Source organism: Cryptomeria japonica, chromosome 4 (genome assembly GCF_030272615.1).
Source record: "Cryptomeria japonica chromosome 4, Sugi_1.0, whole genome shotgun sequence".
NCBI lineage: Eukaryota > Viridiplantae > Streptophyta > Pinopsida > Cupressales > Cupressaceae > Cryptomeria > Cryptomeria japonica.
Genome location: NC_081408.1, coordinates 404,006,059 through 404,030,308, shown reverse-complemented (window position 1 = coordinate 404,030,308; position 24,250 = coordinate 404,006,059).

Sequence of the window (24,250 nt, the reverse complement as noted above, 5' to 3'; positions counted from 1 at the left end):
CAAGTCAGTTGCAAAAAAATGTGAGTGATTAAAAATTTTCACAAAGGACATTGAGAAGCGCAAAGTTAGGGTGCTCAACTACTGGGTCTTCTAACTTAGTTTCAGATTTCGAGTTTTGACTGCTCATTTGAGTTTACATTGTGGGATGATGAACTTCAACATATTTTTTCATGGATTATTTCCACCCATCAAAGGACAAGTGATTTACATGAACAAGTTTAAAGAAATATCCTCTTTTATTTTAGTGTATTTCAAGTACTTCCTTTCATATTCGTTAGTTAACATCATTGTCACATTTGAATAATTGGTGTAATGAGAATGTACTTAATGATGACCATAATGCATATATCAAATCAATGAGATTTAGAGAATTCATTACATTGGAAGTACCATTACATATTGTATTGGAACAACATTTAGAATAGAATCTTATTAATCCATCTTTGGTTAAGCCAAAGGACATAACACGATTTACACCACAATGTTAAAATTTATATTTATCATTGCATGGATAAGCATAAAGTTTAAGATTTTAGCCACAAAATCAATGATACAAAATGAAGAGAATCCTATAGATCTGCACGGTGAGGATCGTCCTAATGTTAGCAAGCCTATTGATTTTGTGGATCAAACACACTATATGTTGAGGTTATCTATGAAGAAAATAAGCAACTGCATAATTTAACATCAAAGTTAGTTATTAAACATTCATCACAGTTGATGACTTTACATCACACTTTTGTTCATGGTGGCACACTTCTCTAATGATCATGGGGGTGTTAGTTTTAGTGATATGTTTTTAGAGCATATTAAAGAAGGGCTTGATAGACATTATTGGATATATTTCTCTCTTACTACATTTTCTATTTTATTTTCATTTAATACAAGTGGAGTTTAAATATATTTTGTGCTCATCATGTCGTTTTTTCGTCATAAGTATCATTTCTACATTAGTATTTTGCTTATGACATATGTTGTAATTCTTCTTGCTTCTTGTTGTATTTACCTTGTACCTCCTTACTCTTTGTCCCTTGTCTATGCCATGTTGTGCGTCTTCCATTCTTATTTCACCTCTTACATTATGCCTTGTGCCTTGTTTCCTCCACTTGGTGTTGTTATGTGCTTCTTTCAACTCTTGTATTACATATTTGTTATTCATGTCACACATTATGATGGTTAGCTCTCATGCTTATTGTGTTTACATACATAGATTATATGATCTTTAATAATTGCATATACTAATAACATTATTCTTCTATGCATATCATGTTATGTACTCACATACTTCTCATGTTTATATGTTTATGACATTACATATTTTCATATGATTATTGCTCTCATATCTTATGGTGATTACAAGTTTATGATCCTTTTATATGATTATGATTTTTAACATTCTTATATTTTTTATTACATGATTATGATCCTTATCTTCCTTAATCTTATAATCTCTTGAGACTTATGGTTGTCATTATTTTATTATTTACCTTCGCTGGGGTAACATTGAAAGGCATCGAATGGAGCCATCTAATATTTTATTATTTTAATATTTGAAGTGGACAGTCGAATGGAGTCGTCTAACGTCTCTCCCGCCCTACGTTCAATTAGAGTCGTTTCTTCCTCTACCGCTGCGTGATCTATAGGTGTCGCTCCTCATGCCCTGTTGGTGGATGTTGTCTACTCAGCGTCTTTGGACCTTTCGACCCCTCCACTGGCGCCTTCCAACGGTTTAAAAAAGCTCCCGCCTGCGCCTTCCAACGACCCTCCCGCTCAACAGGATTCTGCTCCATTGGGGGATGTTTTTGCCCCTTGTTCTCCGCGGCCTGCTGTCGTTGCCTCTAGGTTGGGTTTGGGTGGGTTGGTTGCTGGCGGTAGGGCTTCCTTTGGTGTTGGGGTCCTTCCTCTTGGACCTTCTGTTACTACTGGCGGGCGGAGCTTTGCTTGTGTGGCCAAATTTTCTGCCGCTCTTTCTACCAAGGGGAAACCTTGTTCTCTTTTTTGTGCCATGACTTCTCTGTGGTGGTTTGTGGTCAAGATGTGTTTGATAATATTGGCTTCTACATCCCTCACTAGAAATTTTATCTATTGTTTACAAATTCAAATTCTTTGACCAACAAAAAGTGTTTTTGGAAGTTTATCGTATTTTCATTTTTTTTGTAGCTTTTTAGATTTTTGACAATACATGGAAAATAATAAATGCAATACAATAAATATAGAACTGATAATAGTTTCCAGACTTTTGATTATTAATCACAACAAGTACACATAAATAATAAAGAGGATTTTTGATAGAATTAAGTTGTTCAAGGCCTACCAGGAGTGGGGTTTGAGGGTGGAATTTGAGCCTGGAATGAAGCAGTGACTGAACCAAGCACCTCCAGCTGCTACTAATGGTTGCAAATGACTTTATTTAACTCTAGGATAATTACCATAAACTAATATTGAAGAATTATTCAGACCCAGTTGGAATTCCAAATAATTGCCAGGCAAAATCCCCAAATTATGTCTCTTTTCCTCAATGATTTGCTGTTACTGCCCAAATCTGATATTTCCTTCACACCAAACCAACTATGACCACTTATTTATACCCAACAATGAATTCACACACAAATGGAGGAGCCAAAACCCCTCAGTTTATTTATTGGAAGCTAGAGGCTTCCTTAGGTGGTACGACTGCCATAAATGCAACTATTATCTTGTAATAACCCTTAAAGTGGGCCATATCCGTGAATAATGCCAATATACCCCTGTCACAAGCAATAAGCCCCTGAATTATGACCTTGAATGGCCAATTATGAGGCTCCAATTGATGCCGCCCAACTAGAGATGTATGGGTTTCCGTCCAAACACCTGCAAATTGGAGATTGCCACCCCCCAATCCAATCTCAGACCTCTGCAAACCGTGCAAACTTGCTATAGATGGATAAATTCACAAAATAAAATAAACATAATGAATCTCCAAACATCTCCCAACATCTATATTCATCCTCAACCCTAATTTGACCTCTTTTGGCATCTTTCAAAGATTCCTTTACAATCTCCATTCCTCTAATAAGTTCGATCAACCATGAGGGTTGTTAAGTCATTAAAGTGGGGCCACTTTTGGTTAATAAACAACTTTGGAAAATGTGCCATGGTGAAAACATAAAGTTGTTTAATAACTTCTTATAACAATTATTTTTTCTAATTTTAGAATAAAGTAATTTTTATAACTTTAAATTATAAAGTTATTTTATTCACTTACCAAAGTCATAAAAATGACTAAGCATAGAACTTCATTTGGTAAGCAACTCATCTCCAACCACTAAATTCACCCGTGGAGATGAATGACAGGTGAATCTCCATCCTGGTAGATCACTCAGGAAGTGGGGACATTACAGGGTTGGTGTGTAGATTTATTGAGTTATGGCCTTCTCTCCCTGACCTCTATCATTGGGTGAGTGATTCTTGGAAGCCTTTAGTTGTTGGCAACATTGAGCTTTACTCATGTGCTAGGGGTTTTTTCATTGCTTCCTTTGCTTCTTCCAATGATTGCGACTTGGTGCTGGGTATGTTGTGGGCTATTTTGATGTGGGGACCCCCCAACTTGATCCTTCATTTGATGTTTCAAATGAAAGTATTGCCTGGACTGTTGTTGGTCGCAGGCAGTAAGAATGAATGATATGATTATACTCAAATTTTCATCTTGTGACATCACAAATATTTTTCACAATAAATGCAAATAAAAAGACTGTCCAAAAATGAGCTTCTTTTCATTTCCTCGAAGGATGAGTGCCAACAAGAATAAACATCTATCTCCTTACACCCATGTCCTATAATTAACCATATAGATTTGAATTGAGAGGTTTATAAGAAAGGTGTTCATGCAAGCCTATCCAAGAAATATAAAGAACTAGAGTTGGATTATAAAGGTGTCAATGTAAGTTTCTCCAAAAATTAGAAGATTATAGAATGTAGTTATAGGTTCTTTTTCTGTATCTATTGATGATGTTTACAATAAAGAAAATTAATTTTCACAATTTTCTTCTCAATCTTTTCACTTTCATAAATTGATTGAGCTTTCAATTAGGAGACAATTCTTTTTGGAGGGTATTTATTGTTACCGTAGGCACCCATTTCTGTCCACTTAATTAAATAGATATTTGGTATTTTATTTGATTATTTAACCATTGTTCATCTATTAATTAAATTATTTAATTAATTCATCCTAGCTATGTTTTTCTATTAATTAAATAAATTATTCAATTTGTTTGATTTAATTCATTTAACCATGTCTTGACTATTAATTAAATAAATAAAACATTTGTTTAATTAATTCATCATATCCTAAAAACCCCCTCTCTCACATTTAAATAAATTAATATTTATTTAAATCCCTTTATCCTCTTACACATAAATTTAATTAAATAATTATTTAATTTAATTTAATTTAAATCCCTTCACTCACTTCTAGAAAATGCAAGTTGTACACTAACCCTCCCCTATCATTAGTCTAGAAATCACCTCCTAATTGTTTGCACACTCCTAAATCATGGGATTAAAGAGTCAGTTCTCAACCATTAAGACTCTTACAAGACCTTCAATGCCTTCTCCCTTTTACAAGCAAAACCCACATAGGCTTTTGACCATCCTAAACCCCATGTTTAACCCTTGCATATTCCCCCAGTGCTTGGTTAACTAACCAACTTCTTTGCTAATCTCTTTGATATGTTATTGAAGTGCTTTGGATTCATTTTGTTTATGGTTGGACTTGTTATATAAATGAATTCATGACATGATTTTCCACATCTCCATTTCCTTAGCATTAATTACCATAGAATCAAGTTATATTATTAGATTTTATTTTATTTTATGATGCTTCCAAATATACTAACAGAGCTCCCCAGTCCACTTTATTATTAGTTTTTGCAACTAAAAAATAAAGAAGATGCACCACCAAACTTTAGTTTACTTGGATTCCATTTATGAATTCTCACTTCTGTACATTTCTTGAAGTAAACCTTGACATTTTTTGTAATTTGTTTTTATTAGCCCTTAAATGAGGGAAGGGGGCATATATGTCACATTCCTTTTGTGAGTAATATTTTCTAATGAGAGACTAATAACATTCCCATATTGAAGAAAATTTTATTCCTTTGTATGCTATTATAATTTTTTTCGTAGTTAGAGTAACCTTTTAGTGTCAAGTTAGAGTTTTGACAATTTTTTTTTTTTTTTTTTTTGGTTTAGATCAAGATTTTTATCTTTCCCCTTTTTAATTTCATTATATTTAGAGAGCTTTCAAGCATATATAGTTAATTCCTATTTTAAATGTGTGATAAAATTTACTCATTGCATGCTTTTTTGTTTTGTGATTTTCTAATGGATCACTCTTTGTGGGGAGAGTACAAGAATTATCACTCATATCTATATCATTTGAGTGTTTAAAAAGATCTACTTCTTGTATATTGTTTGCTTAATTTATTTTGACATGCATCTTCATAGTAATTTGAATCCACATCAAAGTTAGGAAAAAATATAATGGTTAAAATCATATATCTTTTTTTTTGTGTTTCATGCCCACTTCAATTATGGCATCCTTTATGCAATACAATGTCTATAAGTGATATATTCTTGTGTGAAACTCATGAATTATCACAACATGACCACATCATCGCTCATCCATAGGAAATAGTTTTAGTTCCTTGATCTCCCATTCACCACTTTGGAATAAATCCATGAGTACAAAATTGATCTAGGCCATTTTTATTGTTGTGGATTTAAACCTCACACTTTTAAAATTTAAAATTTAAATTTAAATCCTTGACTTTTTTTTATTAGCCATTATGAACTAATATACTACATGTTTACGTGCCATGTTATTCTATTCAAGGAAATTCTTCATTCATTTGACATATCATAGGAATCATTATGAGAGCTTTCACATGAGAGATCATAAAATGTATTGATTACACCACCAACTTTTAGCATTAGCCTAAACATACTCTATGCTTGTGTAATTGTCTTCAATATGATATGTTTGTCATTGAATTAGTTTGTCTAGGAGCTTGATTGAGGAGAACATAACCCTTACCTAGCAAGTTCCCATATGCTGTCTATAGAAATCATCCCACTTTAAATATAGGTACATTGAGTTCTAGCAAATTTTTAATAAGCAGCTATTCCTTGCCAATTCATTTTTGACTCAAAGCCTAGTCTCGTGCACTAAATCATATATCTAGGCATGGAGATTATTTTCATAGGTGATCTAAACCACACGAGGGATAAGTCATTCTACAAAATTTGAGACATTCATTTCATCAAGCCCTAAAATTATAGTAGAATGACAAATCAATTCTTGACACCTTCAATAACATATTCCATAATCAAATTCATTCTGCAATTAACATAGAAGGTCTGGTAGCAATGGGAGAGCTTGGAGGAGTTGGAAGCGGCAATGGGAGAATTCAAAATTCAAATTCTCTGCAAGGCGGGAACCCTGGTTCCAATGGTGGGAGTGGCTAGAACGAAGGAGCTGGCCCCATGGGAGAGAAGGACAAGCCTCTGGACATTCCAAAGGTTGTTGACATTTTGCAGACTGGCGGTACTCTGCCAGAGATGAAAGAGGGTTCCGGGTTTTGGGGGGAGGGGTCCAGCAAGGGGCCCCACCCACATGAAGAGACCTTGGAGACCGGAAAAGAACCTAGGAAATGGTCATCCCTTTTTGGAACAAAACCATCTGGTAAATCCTCTGTACCTCCTGTCAAGAATATTTCTGATCCTTCCGGTGGAAAGTTCGCTATCTCTATTCTTGATCTGGTTTTGGATCATAATATAAACAATATGTCGAACTCCCTGGTAGGCAAATTTATGGGTTCACGTCCTAACATCGAAGTTGTTAGGACTTATGTCAAATGAAAATGGGCTCTGAAGGGTAATGTTGAAATCTTGACTTTGCCTAAAGGTCTCCTGTCTTTTACTTTTTCATGTGAAGAAGATAAATTAAGGATACTTTGTGGAAGTCCCTGGATGGTAGGAAAGACAACTTTGGTTCTTCGGAAATGGCACCCGAATATGAACATGAACGACTCTCTTTTGGCACAAGTCCCAGTATGGGTGAAGTTAGCAGGTTTGCCTCTCGAATATTGGGCAAAAAGCATCTTCTCAGGAATTGCAAGCTCCTTTGGTGAACTCCTCTCTATAGACCCAGTCACAGCTTAAAAAGGAGACTCACTCATGCTAGGTTTTGTGTAGGGATAACCCATGATGCAAATATGCCGGAACAGATAGTTCTAGTGTCAAAGTTAGGAACATAGAAACAACAAATTGAATATGAATCTATCCCTTTTGCCTGCTTCCATTGCAAAAAAGTAGGTCACTGGGCAAAATCCTGTCCAATCAAGCCGAAGGTAGAGCCCAAGCAGACTAAACCCCAAGTTGAAAGTAAAAAGGCTCCTGGGTATGGCAAGTTAAAAACTCAGAGAATAAGGAAGCAGACTATAATTGTTTTAAACCTTTGGGGGAAAATAAGGAAGTGTCCTCAACCTCTGTTTCCAATCCTCCAACCTAGGAAGTATTGAAAGATGAGGCTACCAAAGTAAATATCTCTGCTACAGAGCAGATCCGAACAGAGGAACTAAAAGAACAGACCGAATCTTCAAATGATACAGCTGAAGTGGTAGTTGATACTTATGCGGGTAAGGAAACACAAAAGATAGAAGATCAACCTGAGGAAGGGGATATCCGTGGCTCCCAAGAAGAAAAGGCTGACTCTTCACCGCTCATGACAATTTATAAAATGCAAGAAGCCCAAAAATGTGCAATACTGGGTATGAACCTTTTGGATTCAGACCAAAATTCAAAAACTGTAAACAGTAATCTAAATGGTTCTAGAATCCCTAACTGGGGTAATGAAGAGGAAATTTCTAGAATCCTCAATAATCCGAAAGTGGCTCTAGAGAAAGAAGCTGACTGGAAAATACCAAAATACAGGAATGAGAAAGGAACCACTCCCTCGGCTTCTCAACTAAGGAAATCCAACATAATTGTTGGCATTTTTGATGTTTATGTTGTGATTGTCATTGATGGACACACACTTGTATTGAGATCCCCTTTATATGTATGAGCTCATGCTCAACCGGTATGTTGTACTCTTGTCTTTAGACTAGTAGTGATTTTGCAGAATGTGTTTTCCCGGTTTGAAGTGGCATGTCGACCCCAAGCGATTCGCAGATCACAAGCGGTACAAGGAAGCAAAGCGGCACAACACATTCTTACCAGTCTTCATTTTTGTCAAACTGACAACCAGCATTTTTGTCAAACCGACAATCGGCGTTTTGTATGAACCGGTAACACTCTGTGATGAGTTACCAACCGACATTTTGTGATGAGTTACCAATCCACTGATTGTTTGACGGTGCCGACACATTGACGGTGATTCTTGTGTCGTGTTACTGAGTATGTCTAGATTCACTGAACCTAGGAAATTGTAATGTAATCCTATTGGACCGACATGAAATCAGATTCCTTTAAAAGGACATCATGTCTAGGGTTTTAAAAGTTGTTGAAAGAGCTGCGAATAGGGTTTATGTTGAGCTAGGGTTTAAGGTGAAAGAGTAGAGCGATCTTATGAGAGGAGATCGAGTTGTAACTCAGAGTGAGATAGAGAAGACTGAAGTAATGCTGGAATGCATTAGCTGTGAGCATACTGGATCTAACCAAGCAGTTTGTGCTAGTAGATAGATCAAACACTTGTTGATTACTCACATCTTTGACAAGTTTGTAGCCCTTAACCGGGTAGGCCTCAAAGCCTTTGTAAAATCCTCTAACAAGGTGGTTCACACATGTGAATCTAAAATCCTCTAACAAGGTAGTCTTTAATCGGACTTATCTCCTAACAGAGATTGAGATTCTTAACAGGATCTGTTCTGGTGAAGAACATTGTAAGACCTTAACCGGTCTGACCTTAACTGGTCTGGTTTCTGTTCTGCAGATAGTGACTTGTGAGTTCCATCTCACCGTGGTTTTTCCCAGTTGGGTTTCCACGTCAAATATCTTGTGTTATGGTTGTATTGCTTTTGTGGGTGAATGGTTTATTCGCATTTTGGTTTATATGTGTGATAATCGGTTTGATTGTCAGACTGCTTTATCGGTTTATCTCTAGACTGTGTAAGTGTTTTAGTGCAAAGATTTTTGGCATACTAATTCACCCCCCCCTCTTGGTATTCATCAATAATAGCTCAAGTTGATGTTGGGTATATCTCCTCTTCCCCAGATCGACCCTCTAACCATAAAGTTAGAGACAAGGAGGCCAGTAAGAACATTGCAGATGGGACCCAGAAGACTCTTAAGGAGTTAGGAATTGGTAAGTAACTATGAAGATTATCTCTTGGAATATTAGGAGACTTAATAATCCTCATAAACATGATATCATTAGGAATATGATAAGGGATAGTAAACCTGATGTTTTTCTTATTCAAGAGACTAAAATGAGTAGAGAAAAAGTTGAATCTTTGAAGTTTTTCAAAAATGGTAATATTAGTGGTGGTTGTTCGGAAGGTGCTTCAGGAGGCATAGCTACCATTTGGAACCTTAACAGTGTCAAAGACCATGTTCTTATTCAGGAAATTTTTTTCTCTTGCATTAGATTTGAGTATTTAAAAGATGGAACTTCATGGGTCCTCATTAACATTTATGCTCTCAATACTTTGAAAGCTAGAAATTCCTTATGGAAAAAACTTACAAAAGTTAGGGATAGCTTCAAAAATATTAGCTGGCTGGTCATGGGAGATTTTAATAGTCCTTTGAGAGAGGAGGAAAAATTTGGAGGAAGCCCCTCTTAGTTGGAAAGTAGACTGGTCCTAATGGACTTTATTAACACTCAGGCCCCCAATGATGTGGAGATACAGGGTTGTAATTACACGCGGACTAATAGGAGAACAGGCAATGATCTTATCCAAGTTCGCCTTGACAGGACTCTCATCTTTGATGATTGGTACAGATATTATTTCTATTCTATGTCTGCCCACATCTGGGTTGGGTCAAATCATTTTCCTATCACCTTCATTGCTGACCCTATTAAAAGAAGGAGACACTTTCCTTTCACATTTGAAAAAATGTGGACTCATCACCCAGATATCACCCGTAATATTCAGAAATGGTGGAGTATCCAAGTTGAGGGAACTGCTATATACAGAGTTGTAAAGAAACTTAAAAGTGTAAAGGACAACATAAGACTCTGGAATAAATCCAGCTTTTGAAATATCTTTGAGGCTAAAGGTAAAGTTCAAGATGACCTTAAAAAAATATAGGCCCAAATTCAGAAGGATGGTTTCAGTACCGTGTCCATTGCTGATGAAAATGAGACTCTTAAAAAATACCATGAAATCATTGCTAAAGAGGAAACTTTCTGGAAGCAGAGATCAAGATGTATATGGCTAAAGGAAGGAGATAGGAATACAATATTTCTTCATATGTCGACTATCAAGCACAAAGCAGCTAATAGGATAACCAAACTTATAGTGGATAATGGGGAGTTGGTCAAGGAGGAAGAAATAAGGAATGAAGCTAAAAGGTACTTTTCAGATCTTCTTAGGAGGGATCACAGTTTGGATGCTGATGCTCAATCTTCTTTCCTTCAAAATATTCCCTGTCTCATTGATGATCAGATGAATGTTTCCCTTTCTTCCATTCCTTCGATCTTGGAAATTAAAAATGCTATTTTTTCCTTTGATGGTAACAAAGGTCCCGGTCCAGACGGTTTCCCCATGTTCTTTTTCCAAGATTTATGGGACATCGTCGGGAAAGATGTCTCCAATGGGGTCAATGAATTTTTATGGGCTAGAAGACCTTTGAAAGAAATCAATGATACTTTCATTGCTCTCATTCCCAAAATCCAAGGTGTAGACTCTATGGACAAGTTTAGACCAATCAGTTTATGCAACTCTTTTTATAAGATTATTTCCAAGGTCCTTACCACCAGAAATCTGACTGTCATTCCTTCTTTGATTAATCATCAACAAAATGGCTTTGTCCCTGGTAGACAAATTCTTGACTCCATTATAACTATCCATGAGAATATTCATTCTCTTGTTAGGGCCAAGAATCAGGGTCTCATCCTTAAGCTTGATCTCTCCAAGGCCTACGACCGGGTTGACTGGCCTTTTCTTGTGAAGGTACTTATTGCTTATGGTTTTTCCTCTAAATGTGTTGACCTTTTCAACCAGCTTATACTTCAGCCTCTTTTGCTGTTCTTGTTAATGGTTCCCCTTCCCCCTTCTTCCAAGCTTCTAGAGGTCTAAGTCAAGGGGATCTCATTTCCCCTATCCTCTTTATCATTATGGCAGAATGTTTTGGTAGGTCCATGGAAAATATGGTTATGCAAGGATCTTTTAAGGGACTCCAACCTTCTTCTGCTGACCTTATTTTCTCCCATCAACAGTTTGTGGATGATACTATTATTATGGGGGAATCAAGTATCTCTAAAGCTAGAACCCTGAAGAATACTCTTTGTAAGTTTGCCTCAGCTTTTGGTCAGCTCATTAATTGGGTCAAAAGTGAAGTTTTTTTCATCAATACTCCAGAGAGAAGACAACAAAGAATCAACAGAATCCTGGAATGTAGGATTGTTGATCTTCCTGCGACCTATCTTGGCCTCCTCATGGGCATTGCACCTCCTGATCCTTTTTGGAGCTCACTTGTGGATAAATTTCATTAAAAAAATAGCTGGTTGGAAAGGAGCCCTTTTGAGTCAAGTTGGAAAGATTCAACTTCTAAAAGCATCTCTTCAAAGCATATCAATCTATGCCCTAAGCCTTTTTAGAATTCCAATTAAGTATGCTAATGCAATTGAGAAAATTCAAAGAAAATTTCTATGGTCAGGGGTTGAGGACAAGAAAAGAATGTCTCATGTGGCTTGGGATCAGGTATGTAGTGTTGGCATTTTTGATGATTGATGCTGTGATTGTCATTGATGGACACACACTTGATTTGAGATCACTTTTTGTATGTATGAGTTAAAGCTCAACCGCTTTTTGTTCCAACTGGTATGATGTATTATAGTCTTTAGACTATCGGTGTTTTGCAGAAAGTGTTTACCGGTCTGAAGCGGTATGAAGACCCCAAGCGGTTTGAGGATCTCAAGCGGTACAAAGGAACAAAGCAGCACAACTCATATTTCCCAGTCTTTATTTTGTTAAACTGGCAACCGGTATTTTGTTTGAATTGGTAATACTCTATGATGAGTTACCAACTAACATTTTGCGATGAGTTACCATCCATCGATTGTTTTGCGGTGCCGACACTCTGGCGGTGCTTTTTGTGTCGTGTTACCAATTATGTCTAGATGCATTGAACCTAGGAAATTGTATTGTAATCCTATTGGACCGACATGAAATCAGAATCCTTTAAAAGGACATCATGTCTAGGGTTTTAGGTTGTTGCTAGGGTTTAAGGTGGTTGATGAGTTTTTGTAAGTGAGATTATAGAAGATAAGTTCATGTCTGTGAGAAAAGGTAGAGTATGAATGTGTTGAAGAGCTGGAATGCATTAGGAACAAGCTATCAAGGATCTAACCAAGCAATCTGTGCTATTTGCTAGATCACTCACTTGTTGATTACTCACATCTTCGACAAGTCTGAAGCCCTTAACCGGGTAGGCCCAAAAAGCCTTTTGTAAATCCTCTAACAAGGTGGTTCACATCTGTGGATCTAAAATCCTCTAGCAAGGTAGTCTTTAATCGGACTTATCTCCAAATAGAGATTGAGATTCCTAACAGGATCTGTTCTGGTAAAGAACATTGTATGACCTTAACCAATCTGACCTTAACCGGTCTGGTTCCTATTCTGTAGATAGTTACTTGTGAGTTTCATCTCACCGTGGTTTTTCCCATTTGGGTTTCCACGTCAAAATCTTTTGTGTTATGGTGATTGTGCTTCTGTGGGTGAATGCATTATTTTCTATTTGGTTTGCATGTGTGCTAACCAGTTTGTTTGCTAAACTATTTTACCGGTTTACTGCTAGACTAGTAAAGTGTTTAAGTACAATAATTTTTGGCATACTAATTCACCCCCCCTCTTAGTATTCATCATGTAGACCGAAAATTAAAGGAGGTCTGGGCCTAAGAAGAATCCAGACCTTAAATGAAGCTCTCCTATCCAAGCAGGTCTGGAGAATGTTCCATTCAGATACTGAATGGTGTAAAATCTGGCGAAGTAAGTACTCTCTTCTATCCTCTTCTCTTTCTTCTTTTATCAATTCGGAAATCAGTATTAATGGGTCCCATATATGGAACCATGCCTCTAAGTGCAGAGAAAGCATTACTAAAGGAGTTATATGGAAAATTAGAAATGGTAGGAGAGTTAAATTCTGGGAAGACCCCTGGCTTTTTGATAAACCCTTGACCGATTTCCTTGAATGGGCCCCTCATGCTCCCTCCTATATTAGAATTTTTGGCACCTGAGTTGAAGGGTATTGGTCTGGAAATAAATGATAAAACATTGAAAGTATCCACCCAAGCCTCATAAAGCTCAAGATCCACCTGTCTTCGGTCTGGTTGAACAAAGAGGAAGACTCCCTCATTTGGAAATATGAACCCAAAGGTATCATTACTGTTTCTTCAATGTATGGTGGTCTCTCCCCCACCCCTCTTGATAATCCTTTCTAGTCTAAAGCTTGGATTAAGGGCCTGACCACCAAAATCAACTTTTTCTATTGGACTATTCTTCAAAATAAAATCTTGACCCTAGATAACCTTAAGGGTAGAGGTTTTGCCTTTCCTAATAGATGTGCTCTGTGTCTTAAGGAGGAAGAGTCAGTGGACCACCTAGCCATCCACTATTTCTTTTCTGCCTCGGTTTGGGATAGATTTCTTAAAAGTTTTAGCATTGATTGGGTGTTTCCTAAAACTATCAGTGACTTGTTCTACTCCTGGAATATCCATTGGTCTAACTCCTTTTTGAGATCTCTGTGGCAGCTATCACTTCCTCACATTCTGTGGGGATTATGGAAAGAAAGAAACAATCGTATCTTCAAGGACACTTCCTTCAATCAGGATATTGTGTTCTAGAAAATACAATGGGCGATTGTGGAGAATATTGGGATCATTGGGGGTCTATGTTTTTCAACCAACCCCCTGGAATCTAACATTTTAAGTTTTTGGAATTTGAAGAATGCTGGAAGCTCTGACCCCAAGCAAAACAAAAGACTTGAAGAAAGATGGCAATCTCCCCTTCATGGTTGGTTCAAAGTCAATTTTGATTGTGCTGCAAAAGGTAATCCGGGCCCTGTGGGTTGTGGAGCTATTCTTAGAGATGATAAAGGAATATGCAAGGAAATGATTGCTGTCCCAATAGGGAGTCAAACAAACCACAAAGTAGAAGCAATCGTAGCTCTCCAAGGAATTCTCCTTGCTAAAAGATGGAATTGCCCCTTCATATGGATTGAAGGGGATTCAAACAATATCATTAAATGTCTCAAGGGGACCTCTAAGCCCTCATGGTCTATCAATAATATTATAAAAGCCGCTAGAGACCTTATTAGCACTTTTGAAAAAAGTTATATATCTCATATCTATCGTGAAGCCAACAGGTTTGCTGACTGGGAAGCCAACGCGGCGGTCAATAAAGATGAAATGATTAAGTGGACTAGAGAACAAGGACTCCTTGAGGATGTCAGACTAATCATTTTTAATGACAGATATAGTAGCACTCCAAATATTTTTGATGAAAAAAATAGTAATGAAACGTACTAAATGGAGTACTCTGAGTTATTACTGTTGTCTTCAAAATCTGATTCTTTTTAACATCCTTAAAATAATATGATTGAACTCGGTGCAGAAGAGACATCAAAGATGAGGAAATTCTCAAGACAACATATGTCAAGGTTTGATTGAACCTTCTACACTTCGGACTTACTCAGAGCCCAGGTGGGTATACCTTTGTGAATTGAATTCACACTTTCAAACATAAACCCACAACAAACCAGTCCAGAAAACCAGTGGATCTATTCACCTTGAAATTAACTGAAAATAAAAGAATGGAAATTATACTTAAATTCAACATTTCGATCAACAAAACATGCAATAAACAACTTCAATCAATACCAGTGCCCTATCCAAGGTCACAGAGTCATCTAAACTCAGATAATACTCCTCAAACAAAATATCTTTACGCATCCCGTTGGCTTGGTTTCTATTAATCCTTGTATATGCCTGACACCTATAAGAATTTATGCATTCCAAATTAAGCTATGATCATCAAGATTCAAAATCTCTTCCAAAGAGTTTACTGGTATGAGTGACCCCCACATCTTTAATTTCCCTCCTAAAGAGAAAAGCTAGCGAACACTTCTACTGAAAATTGCCTTGCAATCCCATTCAAACAAAATAACCCTAGATTATTCAGAATGTAAACAGTAAACAAATTGTAAACACACTTGAAGATGATACAAAGCTTCACTCAAAATCGATGGTCTGTATATTGATATTAAGTTCAAAAAAATATTACAAGAAGTTTTTGAATATTCTCCATTAGACTTATTAGAAAAACTCAGATAAATTTCTGCAGCGTTTTCTTACAATTCTTTGCGATCCCCTTTCCTCTAGTCCTGGTATCCATTTATAACAACATGGATGCACAAAGCTTCGGAATTTTCGAGGAGAGTTTGTTACAATCATTTCTTTCAAAAAACAAAGAAGTTACAAAGCTTTTCACAAAAACAGTTACAAGTTCTTTTCGGTCTCTACAACTTCTTCAACAGGCTGTTCGGTTGTAACTTCTTCTACCTTTTCAGGGGTGCTCTCCAACTGTTCCGGATCATGAGTGACATATTTTGTTGTCCACTCATTGTACACATCATCAGTTGGCCATGAAAAATTAATCACTTTAGCCTTGGCTTTGGTCAACCTTTTCCAGGAGTTTCTCAATTTGTTGACTTCTGAATTGAGAAAACTATAACGTGCCTTAATTTTCTCTATCTCTTGTATTGTTATAACAAAGAAAGAAGCATCATCTAGATCAATAATTCCTTTAATTCTTGCTGACAATTTGGCTTCTATCTCCTTAAGCCACAGTTGTTTGTCCTTTAATTGATCTGGGCTAGCAAAAACTCTTGGGAGCAACTCAAAAACTTGATCAGTATACTCCTTTTTGCACAAATTAACTTTCCTATCAACATTATCCACCCCTGCTGCTAATTGTACTAAATCTTTAGTGATGTTAGAAGTGGATCTAATGATAGGATTGGCCTTTGCTTCATCACAAGATACACACATAAACTCCAAATCTTGCTCCCTGGGCCTCCATTTGTCAAAAATAGGTGTCAGTATGGCCTTGTCTCCCCTGAGCTCATTCCATATAACCAAAATTTTACTTACATTATTGTATAGCAAGGAGGCATTCACGGTGTCTGCAAAACTAGTTACAGTGGCCTTCACTTTATCCTCATATTTCTTTGCATACATGGTTTGGGCCTGTTTTAGATTCTTTAACTCTTGAGGAGTAATCTCAATCATTTGAGAGCTAGAAGGTGCTGGAGACGGTGGGAACTCAATGATAGGGCTGGTAGGTGGAGGTCTGGTAGGAGAAGAGGAGATCATCAGTGTTGAAGACTCACCTTGATGGTATTGTCCAGTCAACTGGCTCTGCAGCTTAGCAATGATGCTATCTTTGTTCCTTACCTCTTTTTGAGCATTAGTGTAGGCTTTCAAAATTGTCTCCAATTTAGCTTCAAGATTTGCCTTTTCCTTAGCTTCCCTTTCTGCCACTGCAACACTAAATTTTGTAGTTTCTAATACAGTGCTGGCAGCTTCCACTACCCCAGTAGTCTGCACCCTCTTCACCATCATCCCCCCAAGGTAACTTGACATTGAGGTGTCCCTTTTCTTCTTGTTTTCATCTCTTTTTAGAGACCACATAACTAATGCAACATTCTCTTTATTGAAAGTGACTCCCTCCATAGGTTTAGTCTCCTTTCTTACTGCTTCCAAGACTAGAGCATCTGCTATATCCCATTCGGGGAGGATAAGTACCCCAGCCTTCGCCACCATGTCTCTTCCTTGTTGAGGAGTGATGGTCTTAAATTCTTCAACCATTTCTTGCTTTATTTCTTCCTCAACTGTAGCTGGGTCTTTATGAGGCTGCTCACCCTTCCTTTTCTCACACCTTTCATTATATCTATCAATGCTTTGCTTCCACACAAATTGCATGAATGCTTCTGATGTGATGAACTTGTCATCAACCAAGAAATCTTCACTAGCTCGCTTGATCTCAGGGTCCCATTCTTGGCCTTTGAATTCATTAGTGGTGATATTCATTTCAGTAGCTAAGGACTCTTCTGGCATTCCTTCATCTACTTCATCATAGGTGTAGGCAATCTCCCCTAGACTACCTAATTGCAATAATTGCTCAGCTGCTGCTTGTTCATCTCCTATATGGATAGGTGATTGTGATGGGGAATACATAGGTTCTTCAGGTTGTATCTCTTTTCCCACTCTTTGTCTCTTTGGGCTACTAGGGATATCAATGACATCGTGTATCTTCCTTTTACCTTTAGAGGTAGAGGGATCGCCTGAAGCAGGCATAAGTACACTATAATTAGACTTCTTATGCAGCATATAATTACTCGGAGGGATCGGCCTAGCAGATACAGACCTATTCAAGATCAACCTTGCTTTCTCAGGGTTATTCTTGATTACAACCTCCCTTTTTTCTTTTAGTGTTTGCATCACCTCCTCAAAACTAAGAATTAAAAACTTCATCTTCTCTGCAAAGGGGTGAAAGCTTGACAAAGGGTCATAACTTATGTCAAGTTGATGCACCAAGTCTAAGGCCTTCTTATAGGCTATCCACTTTTCCTTTCTTAGCTCTTGTTCATCCAAATCAAATTCATTCCTGATAAGGTCCTCAGGGAACTGAAATTGATGGGGTTTGGCCTTGGATACAACCCTCTTCCTAAACATACGATTGAAGAAATCTTCGGGGTCAACACACCAAGAGACTGCAGTTGATAAATGATATGGTTGGAGGAAATCTCCAAAACATTTCCAACCTCCTTTGGTTATTACAAATTGGTGTGCCATGGTGATTGTAGGGAAAATTGTCTCTTTGCCTCTACCTGTCAACTCTGCCTCTTGTACAACACCAATTTGCCTGAGTATCTCTGCAATTCCCACTTTAAGAGGGACTTGATAAGGTAACAAAAATGGGGTACCTGTGAAACCATATATTCTGAAAAATTGTTGAAATAGGGTATAGATAGATATCACCCCAATTGTGGACAATTTTTATGTCCTCTGCAAACTTTTGTGGCCTAATGAATTCCAAAAGTACCTTAGGGACTCTTGGGTTTTCCAAACAGATAAGGGTCCTGATTTTTGATGCAAAATATTTATCAAACCTTAGGAAGCTTGCATCCTCTCTGTCCCATGACAGAATAGTGCTCCATAATTGCACTGGCATCTTTTCCCCATCCTTTTCTTTTATAAGGTCCATCCCACTTGCAAAATAGTCACCACCCTTGAATAAAAACAAATGCATAAGAAGGGAGTACCACCCGAAGGGCCTATCTACTTTCCCGTTCCTGATCCCTATCAATCCATTATGGATAGCATCAGTTATAAAAGAAACGTAATCAAAAGTTATTGCCACAGAAGGATTCAAAATCTGAGCAACCATCAACATGTAGTGAGTGGGCATACTCACTTCAGCATCTTCCCCTAGGATTTGGCAGAGTGACCAGTATAATCCTTTAGCCCTAAGGGTAAACAAATTTAGAGAGAAGGGCTCTTTAGTATTAGGTCCCACAACAGTTAACCCGCCTATCTTCAAAAAAAATTCTTTAAGAGGCCCATTTCTTAGGTGATTTCTTTGCACATTATACACCTGAGCTAATGATTTAAAATCAATAGGCTCCAGAAGATTAGTGTATTCACTCAACCCAAAGGCATTCCTAAATTCTTCATTGTTAATTTCAATGAGGGTCTTCCTGCTGATATCCTTTACACTTCTTGAAATTGGGTCGTAGCTATGTGCAATCTGAGTCAGAAGGTCTGCGTCAAAGAAAACCCCTGGAACCACCAACTTTCCAACATCTAATTCCCATATATTGTTCCGAGGGGCTGGAGAATTTCTCATACTGAACCCAACCTTGAATAACCCTAACCCAGACATCCATACTTGAGGGTCTCTTAACCAATTCCCTTTCATATAAACCCTCTCCTATTTTCAGGCAAGAAGCTTTTGGCACCAACTCTTTCATTTTGGAAGCCACATTAGTTGACAACGTTAATTGTTGAAGGAAATCATCACAAATTGCCCTCTCGTGATAATTGACTTTTCCTGAGAATTCCCTTTTAGGTGCCATCTCTTTTAGAAACTTAAGCAAGTGATTCAACAATTTCTTTCAATTGTTCTATGACAAATTAGAATCTCAGTAAGACATACACAATTAAAAGAAAGATGGCTGAACAAGAGTATAGAGAAACCTGCTTGTACTCGAAGGAATTAGCTCTGCAATTGAAGAAGTCTGCTCTGCAACTGTTTCTTTGCAAGCGCTCTTCAGAATGATATCTTATTTCAATTGATACGAGATCATGTATGGCGGCTGGGCTCTTAATTCCGACATTGATTCCACATGCTTGGCTGTCCTTTCAGAATTGAATTCATGAAAGAATTCGAATTTTTCGCTCCAATGGGTCACAACGCCCATGCATTTTTTCCTTTTCGCTATTTCACAGAAATTAATTTCTTGGCAACTCTACTTTGCGAAACAACGCGGGCCGTCCGATCAGATGAGAATTGATCGGTCTTTACACTAGCTTAATACTTCCACCCTTTTCACTAAGCCTTATTTCATTTCACCATTTCGCGAGTGTTATTAAGTGAGCACTTTACTTTCATGAAACTACGCCAAGCGTTGGATGGGACCTGAACTGCACGACCTTTAACCTTTACTTGGACAATTGACCTTTTCACTAACTGTGCCTTCACCTAATAGCTAGTGGGTTTTCGCTATTTCGCTGAGCATATCCTTTAGGCATCTTACAAGCACGAAATAGCGCCAGCCGTTAGATCAAACCATACTTGATCGCCCTTTATACTTCATGCTCACTTTGCCTTTAAGAACGAAAAACCTTTTCACCATTTCGCGGGGGTTAACACGCGAGCACTTCACCTTCGCGAAACAACGCAGGTCGTCCGATCAAATGAGAATTGATCGGTTTTTATACTCTAAACGTTTACCTGCAAATGTGGGCCCTCTGACTCGACTTTGCACACCCGTCATCCAGTCATCTTTCAAACTGATATGTCAATCTTTGATTTGCTAAGAGGAAATATCGAGTTCCTCTCTATGTTCACCACTTGTATTTGTCAAGATGCCTTTATCTCGCGGTATCTATCTTCTCTGGGACCCACCTTCTTTGAAACTATCAGACCCACTTCGCTGACTGTTGCACTTTCTACCACATGCCATCAGCTTACTCACCCTCAGGACTAGCCAGACCATCCGATTGGAATGCCACATCATTTTGCCGTTTCGTTGGTTTTAAACCACGAACCATTTCATTTTGCGAAATAGCGCAAACCGTTCGATCAAATCAGAATTGATCGACAGTTACACTAACAGCCTTGGCTCCGCATTGGGTCCAGCCTCTTTGTTGACTATGTGCTACCACATGGCACCCGACCACTGGCTTTGCAAGGCTTTTTGCATTTAACTCAACGTCGACCGCGTGTCTTTCTTTTATACCGCCGGTTCCACCTTGGCGGGCCCACGACTTCCTTTTAAGACCACGTGTTCATGGACACATTACCATCTATCATGACACATGGACGATCCTCATTTACTTTCGCTATTTCGCAGGGTAAAAAGCACGAGCATCTTGTCCTTGCGAAAAAGCGCAAGCCGTCAGATCATTTTCTAGTTGCTTGGTACTTAACCATCTGAATAGACTCCGTGAGGGGTGGGCCCTTTGACTCAACTTTGAACACCTGGCGTCCAATCACCTCTAGAGCTGACATGTTGTTTTTTCATTTGCCAAGAGAAAGCATTGGGCTCCGATCAATTCATGACACCTATATTTTCCAGGTCACATACCCTTCTGCGATCTGACTCACCTATGGGACCCGCCTTTTAACCTTTAATCCCGACTTGCTGACTTGTTGTAAGTAGCGCCGCGTGCTGCCATTTTACTTGCTAGAATCGGTATCTTTGACATCCAGGTGAAATTCCATTTCTTCGTTTAAGTTGGAAATGAAAATTTCCACTAGTTCTCGTTCAGGTAACTGAAGAGAACGTCTGCTAGACATTTGGCGCCATCGTTGCAGGAATACTGAGAATAATTCACCTGGTTTTTGTTTGGTGTTGCATAGATCAGCCATGGTGATGTCGCGTTCAATATTATAAGAGTAATGAGATAGGAACTTCTGGATGAGTTCCTCAAATGTTCTAATGCCACCTGGAAGTTGGGAAAACCATGATGTGGTTGTTCCTCCCAAGCTTTGGGGAAAAAGGCGCATTAGGTATGTGTCCTCATAAGCTACTTCAAGACAAGCAGAATGAAATTCTCGGACATGATCACGGGGATCCCCCTTTCCTCTATATTTTTCAAATTTGGGTGTTTCAAACCCGCGTGGAAAGGGTGGCATATAAAGATTCCTATCAAACGGATAGGGACAGATGTCGTTAAGTGAAAATTGATTGGTCTTAACACCACTATGAAGTTGTTGGGCGAGATTCGCGACTTGTTGCCGCAACATCTCCATTTCATTTGGAGGAGGAGGTGGTGGGTTACCTCGAGGGATGTTATATCTGATGGGATCTCTACGCCTTTCCTCCTCATGGTGACTTTGTCTTTCTGATGCTTGTCTTAATTGGGCAAGATCAAAGTCTGAGGGGAGTTTGGCTCCTTCTTGAGCAAGTCTTAAGAAGTGAGCATCCGCATTGCTCCTGAGAATTTCATCAAATAATCTATTAAAGTGAGGGTTATGCTGAACCCTTTCGATTGTTGAAGGAGTGGGACTACTTGGGTTTTCATCATTTACATTTCCTCCAAGTGCTTCTTGAAATTCATTGAGGTTGTCCTCTTCTTCCTCAATTTCTATTTCTCGTTGCCTTGATCGCGATCGGGTTTGAGCCATTTTGTTTGCAAGTTTGTGTTGAAGTTGATTGAAGATGATGATGAGTTGTTCAATGAAAGATGGATGATTAGTGGATTGTAGATCTCTAGCACTCTAAAGGTAAATGTAACCAGAATTCTTTCTTTGAATTGCTTGTTTGTTTTGATGAGTTTGGATGTGATAAGGTGTAGAGAAATCTGAGATGTGTTACAGATTTTGACTACCTAGCAATGAGAGGATTCACTCATGAACTAGTTTTAACCTGCGTAGATGTGTCTCTTAGGATGAGCTTATCCTAGATGTAGAAACAATCTAAAAGTGATGTGATGTGTTTGATTTCAAGCAATATCTAAAAAAGGAATCTTGGGACAAGAACCTCTTAATGTTTTGAGAGTTTTGGGATGAATTGATGATGGAAAAATGATGTATGAATGAGATGATGGATGTTTTGTTTTCAACTTTAATAAAAACTTTGTGTTACAAATGGAACAAACTCTACTTCTTCCCTTTCAGGCGTTGGTGGCATTTCTCGAGCTGTGTTGTAGGTGATACAGATGTTTGGGAAGAAATTGGGATTAATCTTTCCTCCTTGATTTTTGTGATAACTCAGAGCTCTATATTGCATAAAAGCTCTGCGGTTCAATGATTCTGAATCAAACTCGTTTGTTTTACCTTGAAGGTATAGACGCATGCGATGTAGAAAGACTCTATGGGAGACAAAGATTTGTCGATTGATATAGAAGAATTTCCTCCTTTTGATTAAAGCCTTTGAGCTTAGTGGTCTCCTTTTCAAGGTGATACTCTGATGACACTTCTTCTTTCGCAAGATGTGAAGAATGGTCATAAATTTTTGACTCTTTGTTTGTTTGCACTTTGTTTTTGGTATTTTTGGTTGTGTTGACAGATGTTGAATGAATACTTTGTTTTTGGGATTGATTTTCTGATTTTTCTTTGACAAGAAAACAAAGCAAGCACACAAACACAAGATTGTAGCCTCAAAGGCACAAATGAGTATGGGTCTAGATCAACCCAATTCTTGGACTTGTTTTTGACCCTTCCTTTAGATGTATTTTAAGGTGTATTTCCAAAGCCTGAAGTCGGCTCAATTCGCACTAGGTCTGTAAAACGAACACACTTCAAACACTTTTTATCCCTAAGGTCAAATGGCCAGTTGTGATAAATTTAGCCCACATCTTGATATTTCTTCGACTTTGGTACTACATACCTTATGAATCCCGCCGTGGCAGGTAAGGATGTGATATACTAAGTCTTGCACGAGCATAACAAATAGATGATCCCTATGATGGGGGAGTCACCACTTTTATCAAGCCACAAGTGACTTTTCAAAAAGCTATGTTTCTACTCAAGGAAATATGTATGGTGAGTATCTTGGGAGCAAAACCATCTATGCTCTTGCACTAAATTATACCTCAAATATCCTCAATCAATAGAACAGGTGGGCTACTACTTAAAGGTGTTTAGTCATGTTCGATGGCTTTGGACATAAGTTCATTCTGCAGTGACTCACTTAAGAGCCTTGTAACTGGTGGTGGGGCCCATTTGTCCTTTCGGCCAGTTACACTGTAGGAACAGCTATACCCAAGGCTACAGCTTTCGCTCTCACCTGATTTCTATAGCGGCTCGAAGGATTTACCGCTCGAGGTCGTTCCCAAGAGTATCGATCCCTTGGCAGGCCTCTCTTAAAAAGATAAAATTTGAGCGTTACTAACACTTTTCTCTTGCACCTAGGACCACGAGAGCCAAGGGAGAGGATAGTGTGTGTTAGAGGTAGGACCACTCGACCAACTCTTTTGCACAAGTGTGCCAAACACAAAATTCACTTGTTCCTTTTAATTTGTCATCGCAATGATTTTCTATCTATTTGGAGATGTTGCTCCAACAATCATGGTGTTCTTTTTAATTTTCAAAGGCAATTGTTGGAGTAAACTAGAATTTGAAAATCCTGGTCAACTTAATGAAAAACACGTTTGCATGAAGTAAAATTGCTTTAAAAATGAGACAAGTTGATTGTGAATTTTATTTGCACCAAAAATGGAAGTGTGGATTGTGAGTTTTATTTTGATGCAAGAAATAAATTTTGCCTTGTTTATTTTAAGCACCAAAACGAAGTTTGTTTCCTAACTTGCAAAAAAAAT